This window comes from Alexandromys fortis, unplaced genomic scaffold, assembly GCF_014885135.2.
Source record: "Alexandromys fortis isolate MF-2015 unplaced genomic scaffold, M_Fortis_MF-2015_v1.1 scaffold_5, whole genome shotgun sequence".
In the NCBI taxonomy this organism is placed as follows: domain Eukaryota; kingdom Metazoa; phylum Chordata; class Mammalia; order Rodentia; family Cricetidae; genus Alexandromys; species Alexandromys fortis.
In genome coordinates, this window is record NW_026067924.1 from 17,346,216 (window position 1) to 17,362,757 (window position 16,542).

The 16,542-nt window shown below is 44.1% G+C and overlaps 1 long non-coding RNA gene and 2 other non-coding genes across 3 annotated transcripts; 1 reads left to right on the forward strand and 2 right to left on the reverse strand.

Moving 5' to 3' along the window:
• Positions 1-576: 576 nt before the first annotated feature.
• Positions 577-648, reverse strand: Trnaa-agc (transfer RNA alanine (anticodon AGC)). The gene has a single exon. It is a non-coding gene; the product is annotated as a tRNA-Ala (tRNA).
• A 12,189-nt stretch (positions 649-12,837) lies between these two features.
• On the forward strand, positions 12,838-12,910 carry Trnar-ccg (transfer RNA arginine (anticodon CCG)). The gene has a single exon. It is a non-coding gene; the product is annotated as a tRNA-Arg (tRNA).
• A 908-nt stretch (positions 12,911-13,818) lies between these two features.
• On the reverse strand, positions 13,819-15,729 carry LOC126501879 (uncharacterized). Its single transcript, XR_007591818.1, has 3 exons — positions 15,641-15,729; positions 14,681-14,906; positions 13,819-14,207 (listed from the first exon to the last, which is right to left on the reverse strand). It is a non-coding gene; the product is annotated as an uncharacterized lncRNA (long non-coding RNA).
• Positions 15,730-16,542: the final 813 nt, after the last annotated feature.

The window sequence follows — 16,542 nt, forward strand, 5'->3', positions numbered from 1 at the left end:
CATGTTGTGCATGAAGTTTGCAAGTGTGTAGTGAAGTACTCACACTTGCGTATGTGAGGCCCTTCAAAATACGAGATGAAAGCAGGAAGCGAGTGCCGTGTGGGCTTTGCGATTTCCTTCGTTGCCTCGGGCTTGATTAAACTTACTTAGCCCAACCAAGCACTTTTATCTCGATGGAAACCAGCATTATACTTTTTAAATTACTTGAATGCACACCAGATATAAAAATGGAAGATAGGAACCAAATGGAGGATCAACGAAGGGGAAGTTGCCGTGGGAGGAGTGGGGGAAAGGAGAAAGTTTCTGATTTCCCACTGCGGATTGCTTTCTTCTTGCTCTCTTCCCTCTCTCGTATTTCCTAGTCCCTGCCTGCTCCCAGACTGTCCTCTCTGCTCTCTGTATCCAGGCATTTTTGCCATGCTGTGTTTTGGATTAAAGCGCCTCGACATAAAATGCGAGAACCAGTGAACAGGCTTTTTTGACTCCCTGGGTCTTGGCTTCTGTTCCTGTGGATTGGAATTGACAGAGGACACAACCAGACTCGAAAAAAAGGTACTCTGTTCACACCTTGAAAAGTGGAGGTGCCGGGGATTGAACCCGGGGCCTCGTGCATGCTAAGCACGCGCTCTACCACTGAGCTACACCCCCTCGCGGACAGACATTCTCGAAATATTCTTATGACTGGATATTGCCATTCCTGCCGGCAGGTGTCCTGCAATTAATTTATAATGCACACTGAGCACCGCGTCTCGGATGCTGTGTGGAAGACAAGCTAGAAGAAGAAAAGATAAGGTGACCTGCAAAGTTTGGATCTCGACCAGGGAACCTTCTATGACCTAGGGCAGATCGCAGGTATTCTGCCAGGCTGCTCCTGAGAGGGGTTTGAATGGTGATTTCTGCGGTGAAAGGGGGCAGACCCGGCAGTGTGGTGACAGAAGGTGAAGAGAACAAAGCAGGCTGGGAGGAAAGCGTACTCGGCTGCGGACTGGCCGGCAGCCGGGTGCGGGCTCGTGTAGACCCTGGGAAGCAGCAGGCGCCAGTGCACGGGGTCCACCACCCGACCCTACTCACGGCGCGGACACTGCTTCGCCCCCCCACCCCCGTGAAGTCTCCATCAAGAAAAAGACGCAGAATGGAAGTCTGCACAACCCTTCATGCTCCGCAGCGTCAGGGTCCTTTGGTGCAAGCGCAAACACTCTCCACCCCTCCCTCAGCCTTGGTACAGCAGTAAAAACTGGGGCCAGGAGTTTCTGGCGGAACAGAAATAATAAGATACCTATATTATAAAAGAGAATATACTGGATCAGGCGAAAAGCCCCATACTGGGTAGTCCAACAGTAGCTAGCTGCATGCTGAAAAGACCAGTAGTTGTTCAGACCACGAAAGCTGGGAGTTCCCAAGTGTCGCTGGTTTTGAGTCCATGTTGGAAGTTGAAGTCGGATGGCACCAGTGGACACCAGCGGAAGCGATAGTGCCACTCCCTCAAGGGGAATCTGAGGAGGCAGGTGCTCGCTGCTTTTTCCTTGGACCTCTATATCTTGTGCTGCTCTTTAGGAAGATGTTGAGAGTGTATCTTCCTCCCTCAATTAATCCAGAGGCGTGTCTCCTATGTGGCCAAGCATTCCTGCTGACGGTTAAGAGCGACCACACAATGCAGGAGGAAGAATGGAGAGTGGGTCCTTAGAGCTCAAGACAGGAACGACAGATTTCATCAAGCCCCAGGTCTCCATTGTTCCCGCGCTTTCTCCAAGAATCAGAAGACCGGCTTTCTAAAGCGTGGAATCTCTCGCCGAAAGTAGGAACACTTGGGGTCACTGGGAAGGTTTGGGACCAGAGTCTCTGCGTCAGTTGATCTGGGTGGGCCATAAAATCTTGCAGTTCTAGCAAGTTTCCGGTGGTAAGAAACTAAAATGTCCAAGCATCAAGTAGGAACGTGGAAGAAAGTGAGGAGACTTCACTGTATTCCAGAACCCCTCCAAGAAGAGCGATCCTTTCAAAGGATGTAGGTTGCCAGGCAGTAGCGAAGTCTCTCCCAGCGCACCTTGGGGAAGCAGATCTGAGATCGATATCAGTCAGATAAAAGCCTGATTGAGACTTACTGCTTGGTTATGCACATCTCTAGAAGCCCGTCCCCATCTGTGACAGGGTAAGACAGTGCAAATGCAAGACCTCCATCTTGTATTCTTGCTGGGGCCATTTTAGGTTTAACTAGAATTTAAACTCTTTGATAGAGAAGTCCATGGAAAATTACCCAACTCTATTTTCGGAACCGTGCTCAGGATGTCCTACCTAACTTAGCTTCTGTCAAACCTCCTGCTTGTTCAAACCTCCCTCTCCAGTTAACTGGTTATCTTAGCTCTACCAAACTGCTTGCTAACATAAAGTCACCCCAACCTCCTTAAGTTGCCAAGAAAATGCCAGCATGGGGTGTCGGCCTTCAAAACCCTGTGTTTCGGACACTCTAGGCTACACATAGGTCTCTAAATACCTGGGTATAGTCCCAGCCAGCTGGAATAAAGACTTCCAGTTGGCTATAAGATACCCTCCTCCCTGTAGATTATGAATTATGCAATTGCACCAGACTGTGAGATTGAGCCGTGGGATGAAACAGTCACCACTGCGTTAGAATAAGAACAATGATACTCTTAGATCTGTAATGATTCCCAGGACATGACAAGTACCTTGATGACCAGGCAACTGTCTGCACAGCCCAAGGTAAGAAATACTGTGAAGAATGACTAAGTCTTTGGTGATGAGAACATTCCGGTAGTGATTTAAAGTGAACAAGTGACTTAGAGAAAAGAATCCTCCTCCCTAAGGTAGGAGCTGAGACCCTAAGGACCTGAATGGGAAGTAACCTGCCAAAACCTATCTCCAAAAAGAAAGAAAGAAAAGAATGGATCCCCCAAGACAGAGGGCAACCAACTCCTCTGACTGATCCAACTGTCCCCTCTTCCCTCCCTCCCCGCCCCCCCCNCCCCCCCCCCCCCCCCCCCCCCCCCCCCCCGCCGCCCCAACAAGATTTAGTACTCTCTGGACTGATTAAGGAGTGACTGGACAATGAGAAAGAGCCCTTTGAGATTTAAACTTAACTCCATATCCTCTCTCCCTACGCGTGGATTTCCCTTTCTTTCCTTCTCAGCATGGTTTCTTCTTGCTGTGGGTTCCTCAGAGAACTTGGGAGACTTTAGATCAGGTTTGGTGGGAAAGAGGGAAATAGCCTCTTAGTATGGTAAAGTCCAACCCTGCTATGGACCATTAGGTCCTGAGACAATTGCTTTTCTAACTGAATCAAAGTGCCAGGCAATGCTACTAAAGTTTTAAATCAGGATTAAGTATTGTTTAACAAGTTGGTTTCTAAGGGATTTAGTCAATGCAGAGGGTCACAATGTGCACTCAATTCATGCCATGCTTGAGTGGGACAAAATGGTATCAAGGTCATGTTCTTCCCACTGTGTCCGTGTGCTTCCAGGGAACAGCAACACTTAAGGGGATTGAGCACACCTCCCAATTCCTTCCACTATATAGGATTCCTTTCCAGCTAAGAGGAACCAAGGAACGATCAAGTAAGATTCAGGTGACACAGTTTGGGGGTCCCAGTTGCAATTTATGAAAAGACATATGAACTCCTGTTCACTGGGTTGAGACCAGCAGATTGTTTCTTCTGTTCTTTATTATTTAGGGCCTATATACCGAAGGGTTATATCTCTTATATCCATGTTAATCTAACCTGGATGTTTATTTGGAGAAAAAAAAAAAAACAAAAAGGTAATTGCCCATAACCAATCTGTGAGGTGTGTGGATGCCATAGGGACTTGTTCCTGATGGAGGTTGGGCTCATTTCATCATGGCTCACAATAAGCAAAAGAAAAGAATATGGCTTGATACCATGTTGGCTGGTCACTTGGTCACCCATCTTGGCTAGTTACATTATCAAGATGGTGAAGACAGAGATTTCACTACCATCTTGTTTCATGAAACTGTGTCGTATGAAACAGAATGGTGGAGCCCTTAATGGAAGAATTTCCTACACCACAGGCATTCAGTCGCATGCCCCAATCCTCTTCTCCTTTTAGGTTTTTACCTTCTTGGATGGAATCATGGCAGTAATAGACGCAGAGACCCGTCCAACAGAGGCTCTCAAGCCAGGTGATAAACTCAACACATTTTTGTTTGTTTGTTTGTTTTTGTTTTTTCGAGACAGGGTTTCTCCGTAGCTTTGGTGCCTGTCCCAGAACTAGCTCTTGTAGACCAGGCAGGCCTCGAACTCCCAGAGATCCGCCTGCCTCTGCCTCCCGAGCGCTGGGATTAAAGGCGTGCGCCACCACCGCCCGGCAACTCAACACATTTTTATAATGAACTACAGAAATCATACCAGACCTCCGGGGGGGGGGGGATTTTTGTTTTAACACTGACAACTGTGTTGCCTGATGTATTTACTGGTTATAAGAGGAGACTTGGAGTTTTCCCAGCCATGCACCGCCAGTACTAGCCGTCTGCCAGTGGGAGCTAATGAGTTGAGATGGCTTGACTGGAAAGATTGTGGGAATTTGCAGTGACCAGGGAAAACGCAGGAAGGCACATCGCAACTAAGACCCATAGAACAGATTATCAGTTTCTAGAGACACTGTTGCTGCGTGAAGAATGTAAAAATGGAATTTTCTTTGTAAAGGATTTCCACATGAAGAAGATGACTGCATGAGGCCAGGCATGGTAGAGCACACCTTTTATTCCAGCAGCTGCCAGGCAGAGGCAGGCAGATCTCTGTGCGTTAGAGGCCAGCTTGATTTACAGAGTGAGTTTCATACTTACCAGGACTATGGTAAGACCCTGTCTATAAATAAATAAATAAGCAGATAGATAAATAAATAAATAAATAAATAAATAAATAAATAAATGCTAGATGATTTATTATAATGGAAAAGAAAACTAGAAAGCAAGCAAGATATGCAGGTCTACGGAAACTATATCTAAGGAAAGCAAGAGATGAGAGTTTCTGTATATGAAATGCCTACTTAAAGAGTCATTGGTCTACAGAGGGCCTTAGAGCAGAACAGGCTGCGCTGGGAGAGAATGGGGGAAAGCTGGCAGGCTGACCAGTCCAGCTGACACTCGGGCCTAGGACCGAAGCTGAGGGTTGACCCACACCCCAACATCTCATCTATGGACTGTTATAAGATGAGAAGGGGATGAACCCACTATCTCAAACTGCAGGATCTCCATGACACAGGACAACGGCAGAAGTCAGTGGCAGCTGGTATGAGAGCCTGTTGTCAATGGTGTGACAGAAGATAGAGGCCTCGAACCAGAACTCAGGGCAATGAGCACTCGCAAATGAAGACGAAAGGACTGAATGTGCGTGCAGTTCAGCAGGCCACACCACAGCTTCCACAACGAAATATTTTTCTTTCTTCTTTCTTGTTCTACTTTGTTTGTTTGTTTGGCTTGGTTTGGTTTGTTTTTTTTTTTTAAATTTTGTTTTGTAGTGGTAGGTTGCAAGGGCGAAGTGCAGATGGGATGGGGAGATGGTGGGATCAGACACATGATGTGAAAACCACGAAGAATAAAAGTTAATAAAATAAGGGAAAAAACTATTAAGTGACATAAAAAAGAGTTGTTGGTCTGATCTGTGTAGTAATTACAAGGATTGCTTACAGAACAAAAATGTATGTTCAATTAAAATCTATTTAAAAGTGCTCATTTCTTGCCCAAGATTTATCAAAATGTTACACAGCAATTAAAAGTACCGGACTGGTGTAGGTGACCTTCCAGGTATTCAATAATTGTTCTTGGAAGACTATACTGTTAAGTCAGAGAAATTACAAAGGGAACAACAATATTACTTGGAGTCAACTAGGTCTGGGGAAATTGTAGGGATGCACCTGTTATCTTGTTCAGGGAGGTCATAGGGACCCCACCCAGTGAGCTGTAACCAGTGCCCAGTCTACAAAGAGCAAGGTCTACACAGAGGAAAAACTTCAATGCAAAGCCATGGTCAAGTGAGGCCTTTGACCTCTCCTCACACAGATGGAACAATGGGCAAAAGAAGGGCTAGAAGGAGCCAATGTTTCCTCTGAATAACAAGTGGCCTTCACGTGGCCTTGATAGTACGCCCAAAAAAGTGAATAATTTGGCGACCTTGCGTGGTCTTAAACACGGAACAGGAAAGTATAACCAAAGATTAAAATGATTGGTATGTTTCCTTAACAGTCCAAGGGATCACACTCCCTGGACATTAGACTTAAAGCCGGAGACTTATCCAGACAGCTATTTTTCATTAATGATGTTCTTCTTGATAAGAAAAATGCTGCCCAGGTATAAGACCTTAGTTCATTTCTGTGCCTACTTGCAGCCAAGATAGACAGACCCAATTGTTTGATTTCAAAAATTAAATGATGGCTAAAAGTATCTCTCCCTATCTAGGAGCCATTCAGAAGGGACATCACTCTGGTTCTGGACACTTTAACAGCTGTCAAAGTGCCTAAAAACAGATGCTTAGTTCTTCACTCTGGAGAACTGTCTTGCAGACCAAAGGGAAATGAGGAGCCAGTAGATGGGTGCTTTTGTGAGCCCACCAAGAGATTCTAATGGACTTTGTGTTATGCCCAGATCATGAAGTCCCTCCCCAAAACCAACAGGAGACTGAGTCCTGTATGTAAAATTATTCTTACACAAGTTTTCAAACTCTGACTCTCTGTGAGTCCAACATATTGGAGTGACCAGAGAGCCCTCAAGCTCAGTTAGGGTTGGGTTTTTATAATAGCAAAGGTGGGGGTGAGGGATTTCTAAGGTTCAGGACCCCTGATTGGCTGGCATTTGTCTAGGGGTGTCCTGGTGAAAAGCGATGGGTGTGTGCTGGCAGGTGATCCTATCTACAATGGTTGGACTGTTAGGAATTTGGATGGTCTGTTTCTGGGGGATGCCTGGGTGGTCTCAGTTTGGTCTTCCTGAAACCAGGTATCACCTTAGGGTAAACTACTGAGACTCAGGCCTCTATTGAGCTTGTCATGGCTGGGTCCTACTTTTCTGCCTTCACAAGTACCAGTAACAGGACCCAGTCATGGGTCCTGCTTGCCCATGGGTTTAAGGAGATATTGGAACCTAAGAACCATTACCTAATAGATTTTTTTTTTTCAGGGAAGTGGCTAGCCTACCAGGCCCTGTAGCTCTGATCTTTGAACACAACCAATTTTTTTTTTTCTTTTTTGGTTTTTCGAGACAGGGTTTCTCTGTGGCTTTGGAGCCTTTTAACTATAATCCTGAATGTCCTCTTTGGTTCCATGGTTCTGCATAAAGAACCAAACTGGCTTTTTATCGTAGACCATTTTAGTTCAATAAATTCATTAATTGACAACTCTGGGCCTACTTTTTCTTTTTGGTTATGTCAATGGGCACAATAAGTAACCATTTTTGTTCCCCATGCCAGGGAGTTCCCTTTTGTCTCAGCATTTTAACCTATTTTGGGCAGGGAGCACGAGATGATGTGTTCTTTTCTGAAACTACTTTGAATTAACATTAGGGTATTGCTATTAGGGCCCAAGTAGGCTGAAAGGCTAGCCAAAGATGAGGAGGGAATTCAGGCCACGGGGTACTCATCAGAAGCATCTGGTTCGCAGACTCTGCTGAAGAGACAGGGAGAATTCACATCAGCTGGACTGGTCCTCCTCAGCTTTCAGCAAGTTCAGGGCTCTCAGTCATTCGGAGCAGGTTGTAGTCAGCAACTGACGCTTAGATGTGTCTGCCCGTCAAGTGGAAACCTATTGAGATAAGTTTCAATTAGGACCAGAAGTTACAATTTATGTACTCAAAGAAAACTAACGCATTTGATACATTTAGCCCCATATTGAAATCCGTATCATGGGAAAAAAGCAAACAAAATAGGACAAGAAAAAAGAAAGAAGCTTGTTTAGAGTCTCACTGAAATTGCCCTCACCAAATAATCCCAGTCACGTAACAATGTAAGGTTACTAGAGATTTCAGAAAGTTAGCATATTAAAATGTATTAATAAAGAGGGAGGGAATTATGAGGCACTTTTTTTTCTATGAAAGTAGGCTAGACTACAAAGGATCAGTAGTTCGTAAACCTCCTCTCTCTTGAGAAGCCCCTTACAGCATCTGTCTGCTTGCCTTTGGGCATTCCTAAGACTCGACTCTGTGACATCCTTCCACTTGGGGTTGATTGAGAATTCACCAACTGTGTCAGATTGTGAGGCCAAGCTCCCAGTAATGGAATGCAGTACAGTCACCATGTAGTGCATTAGAATAAAAAGTAAGTGAACTTCCTTCTGCCGTGTGGTTGCGTGCCTGGTTTGGGTCACAGCCTTCCCTCTTTTCAAAGTGAAACTGCCTTGCCTGGTGACTGTCATTTCATTTGTGTGCTTCTTTCTGTAACAGTAAGAAGATGACGTTCCTACATATCAGCTTCCAAAGCTTGCTACCATGTAGTCATGTAAAACTCGTTTAATGTCTTGAACTTTAGGGAAAGAAAAACTTTATTGTACCCCCTGTGGATTCAGTAATTGCGTCTGAATTAAGTTTATGGTTTGAGGATTAAGAGAAGAAATGATACCCAAATTTATTACATACATGGGAACTATCGCAGGTATGGAAAGTAAATATTCCAAGTGGAGCGAGTTCTAGAAGCTTCTATTCTTTCTTCACAGGGGATGGGGAGAAGATCAATGCAGGCAACTTGGAGAAAGGAATGATTTGAAGAGAGACGAAAAAACCTCAGGAGGTTTGCATAGCATTTGGAAAAGCCTGTCTGGTGCGTAGACTGTTGGCCTCCCATAAAATGAATTAATCCCTGCTTGATGCGATTCTAGAAGAGGTTCAGGGAAACTCTTCACTGTTTTAAAAACTTTTGGAAGGTTAGGTTTTACATAGATAAGGAAAATTCAGAGAAAGCTCCTCCCTGCATTTGCCGTTTCCTGTGAGCTCTTTGTCGATCCCAACCTCCGGTGTTTGAAGAAATTAACTTGGAAAATTATTGAGAAAAGAAAACACGGAAGCTTGAGTAGAAAAAGAAAATTTGCAACCAAATTTAAGCTCCCGATTTGGGGCGTCATGGCAATGCGGGAACGGGGAGTGTGTGGAAGAGCTCGAGGGAAAAGACGTTTTAGATGAACCCGGTCAGTGTGTGAAGGTCAGGACAGCAGGGGAAGGGCAGAGAGGGCCCTGGTACTCGGACGAGTAGCCAACACTGTGGTTCTTGCTCACCAAGCTTCGTGACTCTTGCTTTATTTTTCCAAGAGCGGCCGGAAGAGAGATCCACAAGGAAATAATTCCAACTGTCTTAGGGTTACTATTGTCGTGATAAAACACCATGGCCAAAGCACCTTGGGGAGGAAAGGGTTTATTTGGCTTACCCTTCCACTTTGTGGTCCATCACTAAAGGAAGTCGGGGACAGGGACTCAAACAACACAGGAACCTGGAGGCAGGAGCTGATGCAGAGGCCATGGAGAATGCTGCTTAGGGGCTTGTTCTTCCTGGTTTGCTCAGCCTGCTTCCTTAAGACTGAAGACCAGCAGCCCAGGAGTGTCACCAGCCCAGGGCTTAGCCCTCCCCCATCATTACTAAGAAAATAAATGCCCTACAGACTGGCCTACAAGCTGAACTTATGAAAGCATTTTCTTAATTGAGGCACCCTCTTCTCAGATGACTCTAGCATTTGTCAGGCAGACATAAACTATCCCACACACCAGCTAAACTCAAGATCTAACCACAGAATAGTTAGCTGTGTGCTTATGTGTTCTACCAAATATAAACAGAACAAATGAAAGTAAACACCCCAAAGTAATAGATGTCTTCATGATGATGATGATTCATGTACCCTCAATTAGGAGACAGAGACTACAGCCTAGTCTGAGACTCTGTCTTTCATTGGTCTTTTTAAGTAAATTGAGAAATTAGTTACAAAGTAATAAACAAAGGAGGGCGTCTACCAACAGGCATCCTTTGTGTGTTTACAGCACGCTCAGCACAATTCCAATGTGTCCTGCACAGACGCCAATCTCTAGTTACAGGGGACTTTTAGTCTGTGGGTTGGATATCACTGGAGTCAACCAATTGTCCATTAAAATACTCCAGGAAAAATAAAAGTCAAAAAAGCCCCTCAAATCAAAATAAATTCATGACTGAGCGCTGTGCTGAATTCACAAGACTCCAACAGCAGCTAAAGAGGTGATGGCTTCAGATCGTTGGAGTCTAAAAGTAGAAGGCTCTTGTATTTCATCTTGCTTTTTCGTTTTGCTTTGGGGACAGGGTCCAGAAAAACCGCGAACTCTTGGTTCTCTCCCTCCACCTCCCAGTGATTCCATTCTTTCCATCCGTCCTAAACTGACTTTGCAAATTTTTTTTTGTTGGTGCCCTTTTTTTTTTTCTTTCTTCCTTCCTTCCTTCCTTTCTTTCTTTCTTTCTTTCTTTCTTTCTTTCTTTCTTTCTTTCTTTCTTTCTTTCTTTCTTTCTTAAATATTTCTGTCTCTTCCCCACCTCCGCCTCCCCTTTCCCTCCACCTCCCCCAGTCAAGTCCCCCTCCCTCGTCAGCCCAAAGAGCAATCAGGGCTCTCCCTCCCGTGGGCAGTCCAAGGAAATCCCTCCTCCGTCCAGGTCTCCTAAGGTGAGCATCCAAACAGCCTAGGCTCCCACAAAGCCAATACATGCAATAGGATCAAAAACCCATTGCCATTGTTCTTGATGTCTCAGTAGTCCTCATTGTCCGCTATGTTCAGTGAGACCTGTTTTAACCCAGGCTTTTTCAGACCCAGGTCAGATGGCCTTGGTGTGTTCCCGATAGAGCATCTCCATTGTCTCAGTGTGTGGGTGCACCCCTCGCGGTCCTGAGTTCCTTGCTCATGTTCGCTCTCCTTCTGCTCCTGATTTGGACCTTGAGATTTCAGTCCGGTGCTCCAATGTGGGTCTCTGTCTCTGTCTCCTTTCATCGCCTGATGAAGGTTAATATTCAGGAGGATGCCTATATGTTTTTCTTTGGGTTCTCCTTCTTCTTTAGCTTCTCTAAGAACCCGAATTATAGGCTCAATGTCCTTTATTTATGGCTAGAAACCAAATATGAGTGAGAACATCCCATGTTCCTCTTTTTGGGTCTGGCTTACCTCACTCAGGATAGTGTTTTCTATTTCCATCCATTTGCCTGCAAACTTCAAGAAGTCCTTGTTTTTTACTGCTGAGTAGTACTCTAATATGTATATATTCCATACTTTCTTCATCCATTCTTCAATTGAAGGGCATCTAGGTTGTTTCCAGGTTCTGGCTATTACAAACAATGCTGCTATAAACATAGTAGAGCATATACTTTTGTTGTGTGATAAGGCCTCTCTTGGGTATATTCCCAAGAGTGGTATTGCTGGGTCCATGGGTAGGTTGATCCCAAATTTCCTGAGAAACCTCCACACTGCTTTCCAGAGTGGTTGCACAAGTTTGCATTCCCACCAGCAATGGATGAGTGTACCCCTTTCTCCACAACCTCTCCAGCAAAGGCTATCATTGGTGTTTTTGATTTTTGCCATTCTGACAGGTGTAAGATGGTATCTTAAAGTTGTCTTGATTTGCATTTCCCTGATCGCTAAGGAAGTTGAGCATGACCTTAGGTGTCTTTTGGCCATTTGAACTTCTTCTGTTGAGAGATCTCTGTTCAACTCAGTGCCCCATTTTATAATTGGGTTGATTAGCCTTTTACGGTCTAGTTTCTTGAGTTCTTTATATATTTTGGAGATCAGACCTTTGTCAGTTGTGGGGTTGGTGAAGATCTTCTCCCAGTCAGTGGGTTGCCTTTCTGTCTTAGCGACAGTGTCCTTTGCTTTACAGAAGCTTCTCAGTCTCAGGAGGTCCCATTTATTCAATGAGGCCCTTACTGTCTGTGCTGCTGGGGTTATACGTAGGAAGTGGTCTCCTGTGCCCACGTGTTGTAGAGTACTTCCCACTTTCTCTTCAATCAGGTTCAGTGTGTTTGGACTGATATTGAGGTCTTTCACCCACTTGGACTTGAGTTTTGTGCATGGTGATAGATATGGGTCTATTTTCATTCTTCTACAGATTGACATCCAGTTTTGCCAGCACAATTTGTTGAAGATGCTCTCTTTTTTCCATTGTATACTTTTAGCTCCTTTATCGAAAATCAGGTGTTCATATGTTTGTGGGTTAAAGTCAGGGTCTTCTATTCGATTCCATTGGTCGACTTCTCTGTTTTTATGCCAATACCAAGCTGTTTTCAATACTGTAGCTCTGTAATAGAGTTTGAAGTCAGGGATGGTAATGCCTCCAGACGTTCCTTTATTGTATAAGATTGTTTTGGCTATCCTGGGTTTTTTGTTTTTCCATATAAAGTTGATTATTGTCTTCTCCCTATCTGTGAAGAATTTTGATGGGATTTTGATGGGGATTGCATTGAATCTATATATTGCTTTTGGAAGAATGACTTTGCAAATTTAGTAATCATTTTTTTCCCCAGTCTTAAGCCAACTTTTTACTTTCACACAAGCTTTCTTTAAAGCTTGCAGGCTGAGAATCCTTTCTGATTCCCACCCTCTAAACATCAGTGCGCCTCCCTTCCTCATTTGCGTAATAAGGTCCTCTGAGTTCTGGCTGGACATCTCTATGGTTCTAGGGTCGTAGGAAACAGTAGCGTTCACACGGAGGAATCATTGACCAACCTGCTTCTTTCCAGCTCCCCAAATCTACATTTTAGAAATCTCTGTAAATTTTGATTCCAAATTAGTAACTTTTTTGTCATACTGAGTCTGTTATTTTTATTTAAAAACCCCACCCCTATTCCATCAAATTTAGTTTGACTGTTACGTGATTACCCCTCCCCACCGCCTGGCCGCGTGGCCTAATGGATAAGGCGTCTGATTCCGGATCAGAAGATTGAGGGTTCGAGTCCCTTCGTGGTCGTTGCGTTTTTAAGTAAACTTTCTTGTTTTACTGTTCTGCTCTCATCTCCTAGGGATTTGAAAAATATTTTTCTTCCTGTAACTCTCATGTCATGCCCTGGAGCTCTTGTTTAACTGTGTACTTGGGGTGTTGACTATGTGATAAGTGCTTTGCCAAGAAGAAGGCAAAACTATCCCAGGATTTCCTAGACAAGACCGAGCAAGACACCACCAGACATACAAATATGGAAAGGAGAAACTCACCTGGTCTCAACGCTAGGAAAAGACCTACAATCAACTAAGGGATGCTGAGGGCAGGAGAAATAGTTTTCCTCAGAGAAGAGACCCCTACTGGTTATCCATTGTTAAGTGGTCAGTCTGAAATAATAAGCGGTAAAGTAACCTTATGTGGACTGAGCAGCTTGTAATTTAGATAGTAATTTGAAGTAGCTAGAACATTTAGAAGTGTGTGTAAAACAATTAAAGAAAAAGAAGGCTCGAATTTGCTCAGGGATGGGGGACAGTACATGGGAGGAGTTGGGTTGGAGGGAGGAAAGAAAAGGGAAAATAGATGCAATTATATTTTATTTATATAAATAAAATTAATCAGGTTCTCAATGAATCTCTTTCTTGTGACTACATCAATAAAACCAATGGGGGAATGAAGAATTAAAAGGTTTGTAGTCTTCTGTAAGAGGTGAGCAAAAGGCTGAGAAGGAGCTTGGGTAGTTCACTGAGCCTGTGGAGCCCAAGTTTGGTTCTTTGATAGCCCAGGATATCCCGGAACTCACCAATCATAAAAATCTGCCTGCCTCTGCCTTCCAAGTGAGGAGATTAAAGACATGCACCAAATTCATTCCTACTTTTATTATTGTTTATTATTATTTTGAGATAGGGTATCATTTTGTAGCCTAACCTAGTAATCCCATCTCAGCCCTCCAAAGTTCTGGGACTACATGCATGAGCCAATCTGTCTGGTTTACACTGTGTAATGTTTAAATGAGTTTAAACATTCAAACTCTTCTATCATTTGTCACTTATTTTTGGTGAATACATGCAAACTTCTTTGTTCTGGATATTTTAAAATGTACAAAATGCCTTATTCATCATCTGTTGTAGTAAGGACGCCCCCTTGTTTGTTTCCCGGCTGCCCAGAAATGGAAATAATCACATAAAAACTGTTTTAATTAAATATCTCTGACTCTTTCTGGAGGTTCGGCTATGGAGTCCTCTCAGGTTTTACATGGATTTAGCACACTACGTTAGCATGCCAATTCGTAGTAAGTAGGCACCTTGTTTATTTCCCGGCTGTCCAGAAACTGAAATAATCACAAAAAAAAAAAAAAAACTGTATTAACTAAACAACTGCTTGGCCTATTAGCTCTAGCTTCTTATTGGCTAACTCTTACATATTAATTTAACTCATTTCTACTCATCTGTGTATCACCACATGGCTGTGGCTTACTGGCTAAAGTTTTGGCATCTGTCTCTGGCAGGACTACATGGCTTCTCTCCGACTCCACCCTTCTTTCTCCCAGCATTCAGTTTAGTTTTCCCTGCCTGCCTCTATTCTTTTGCCCTATCAGGCCAAGCCAGTTTTCCTTATTAATTAACCAATCATATTCACAGCATACAAAGGGGAATCCCACATCAATCCACAGCCATCCTATAGTCAACAGAATGCTAGAATACCTCCCACATCAATCCACAGCCATCCTATAGTCAACAGAACGCTAGAATACCTCCCACATCAATCCACAGCCATCCTATAGTCAACAGAACGCTAGAATACCTCCGTCCTCTCTAATCCAACTGGGTGCTTCTTCTCATCCTTGTATCTTCCCAGACTCAGTTACCTCTATTCTGCTGCCAATTGCCGGAAGTTCGATATTTTATATTCATCATGGAGTGAAATCATATGGTACATATGCATCTACATTATTCGCTTAATATAATGGTATTAACTAGGGACAAGCGTGTCGATTACATTGCAAGGCCTTGGGTTTTCTTTTCTAGCCCTGCAAGAAAAGAAGGAGGAAGGGGGAAAGGAGAATGAGGAGGAGAAGAATTAAAAGGAGGAGGGCTTATCCTATCCTTATTGTTGCAAATGACAAGACCGAAGTCTTTTCATGACTGAACTCTCTTTCATGGGGTCAATGTATCACATTCTCTCCATCTGCTCATTGCCTGGTGCTTAAATGACTGTAGACAAGCTCTCGGGTCCCTTTAACATGCTCATCTCATTTCCTTAGGCAGCATTACCCAGCTAGAGGACTGCTAAGGAGACTCTTGTCTTCCCCGTTTCCAAAGAATGAACAGCTTTTTCTTACATCACCACACTTGGGTGGGAATTTTCACTTCTATGTCTGTCTCTACCAAAAAAACCCGACCTCTCTCTGTTTATCTAACAACTTTCCTATTAACCCGGTCCCCCGGAATGAAGGTAAGTGGTTTCACAAATATTGGGGAACACAAAGTCTCACTCCGTAGTCAGGCTGGTCTAAAAGGCAAGAGGAATTCTCCCTAAGCTCCCAGGTGTCAGTCACCTCGTGTGGCACATTTTCTGTGTAACAATGCAACAAACTGAGATGGAAAAGCCAAAGACTGTGTCTCCCAGGAAACTCGGGGGAAAAAGAATGGAGTGGAAAATCTGTTGCTTAAAGCTCCTAGCTGTGACCCATTCTCTTCCAGGACCCAGAGAAATAGCAGGGGCCAACTGTAGTCAGTCCAGTCAGGGTCGAGATGAGTTTACCTGTGCAGAGTCGGCAGTTCTGACCCACAAAGGTGTTCAGTGCCCAAGCCACGGCGTCCGGAGCCCAGACCCACCTCGCCTTACCCTCCTCTGCCCAACCAGATGACAGTTCCCAGTTTTCAGGTCACTGAACTCAGGAAGGTGGAGTAAAAATTAACTTTCCCCTGACCAGATACAGCGATTTGGGGTGGAGTTACACGTCAGACACCAAGGCCACTCCCGGATCTCTTCTAGCACGCTGGAGGTCTTAGTGATTTTCCTACGTTTCCTGGACCAGAAAAACTGCCTAAGGGCTCCAGAGTTAGCCTTTGTTCGCTTCCCTTGACAGCTTTCCGGACTGAAGGAGGCTTGGTGTTTTTCTAACAGGGTCATGAATACCGTTTGTAGATGTCTTACTTTGTGTTGCGAACAGAAACAAGGCACCTGTATTAAAATTCTGCAAGATCGATTGATTGATTAAATTTCTGGAGTCATGAAGATCTGGAAGGCTGCAGGTCCACAGCCCAATCATCGTGGGCTATCTTTATACTTTAAACACCCATCTACTGTCCTCTTACGCGTGTGTTCTAACATCCATATTCATAATAACTGAATCTTTTTTGGAATGTACAAACAGAACCCTAGCTGCTAGTAACCCAAATCCACCGGCAAAGGCTAATGTCATCAGATTCGCTGCCCTGTTGTAAGCTACCTACCTGATGTTATCATCAATGTTTGGTTGTTGTAGCGTTTGAAAAAGTTTCTGAGGAAAAGTGATTTAAAAACAGGCACCACCTCCACCCCACCACACAAATACTTTACTTTTAAAAGCGAAGGGTTTGGGGAGAGGCTAGTCATCTCACAAGCTTTGGGAAAGCTTTTTCAGAAGGTAATCAGGTCCTAGTCTAGGAATATGAGCATGC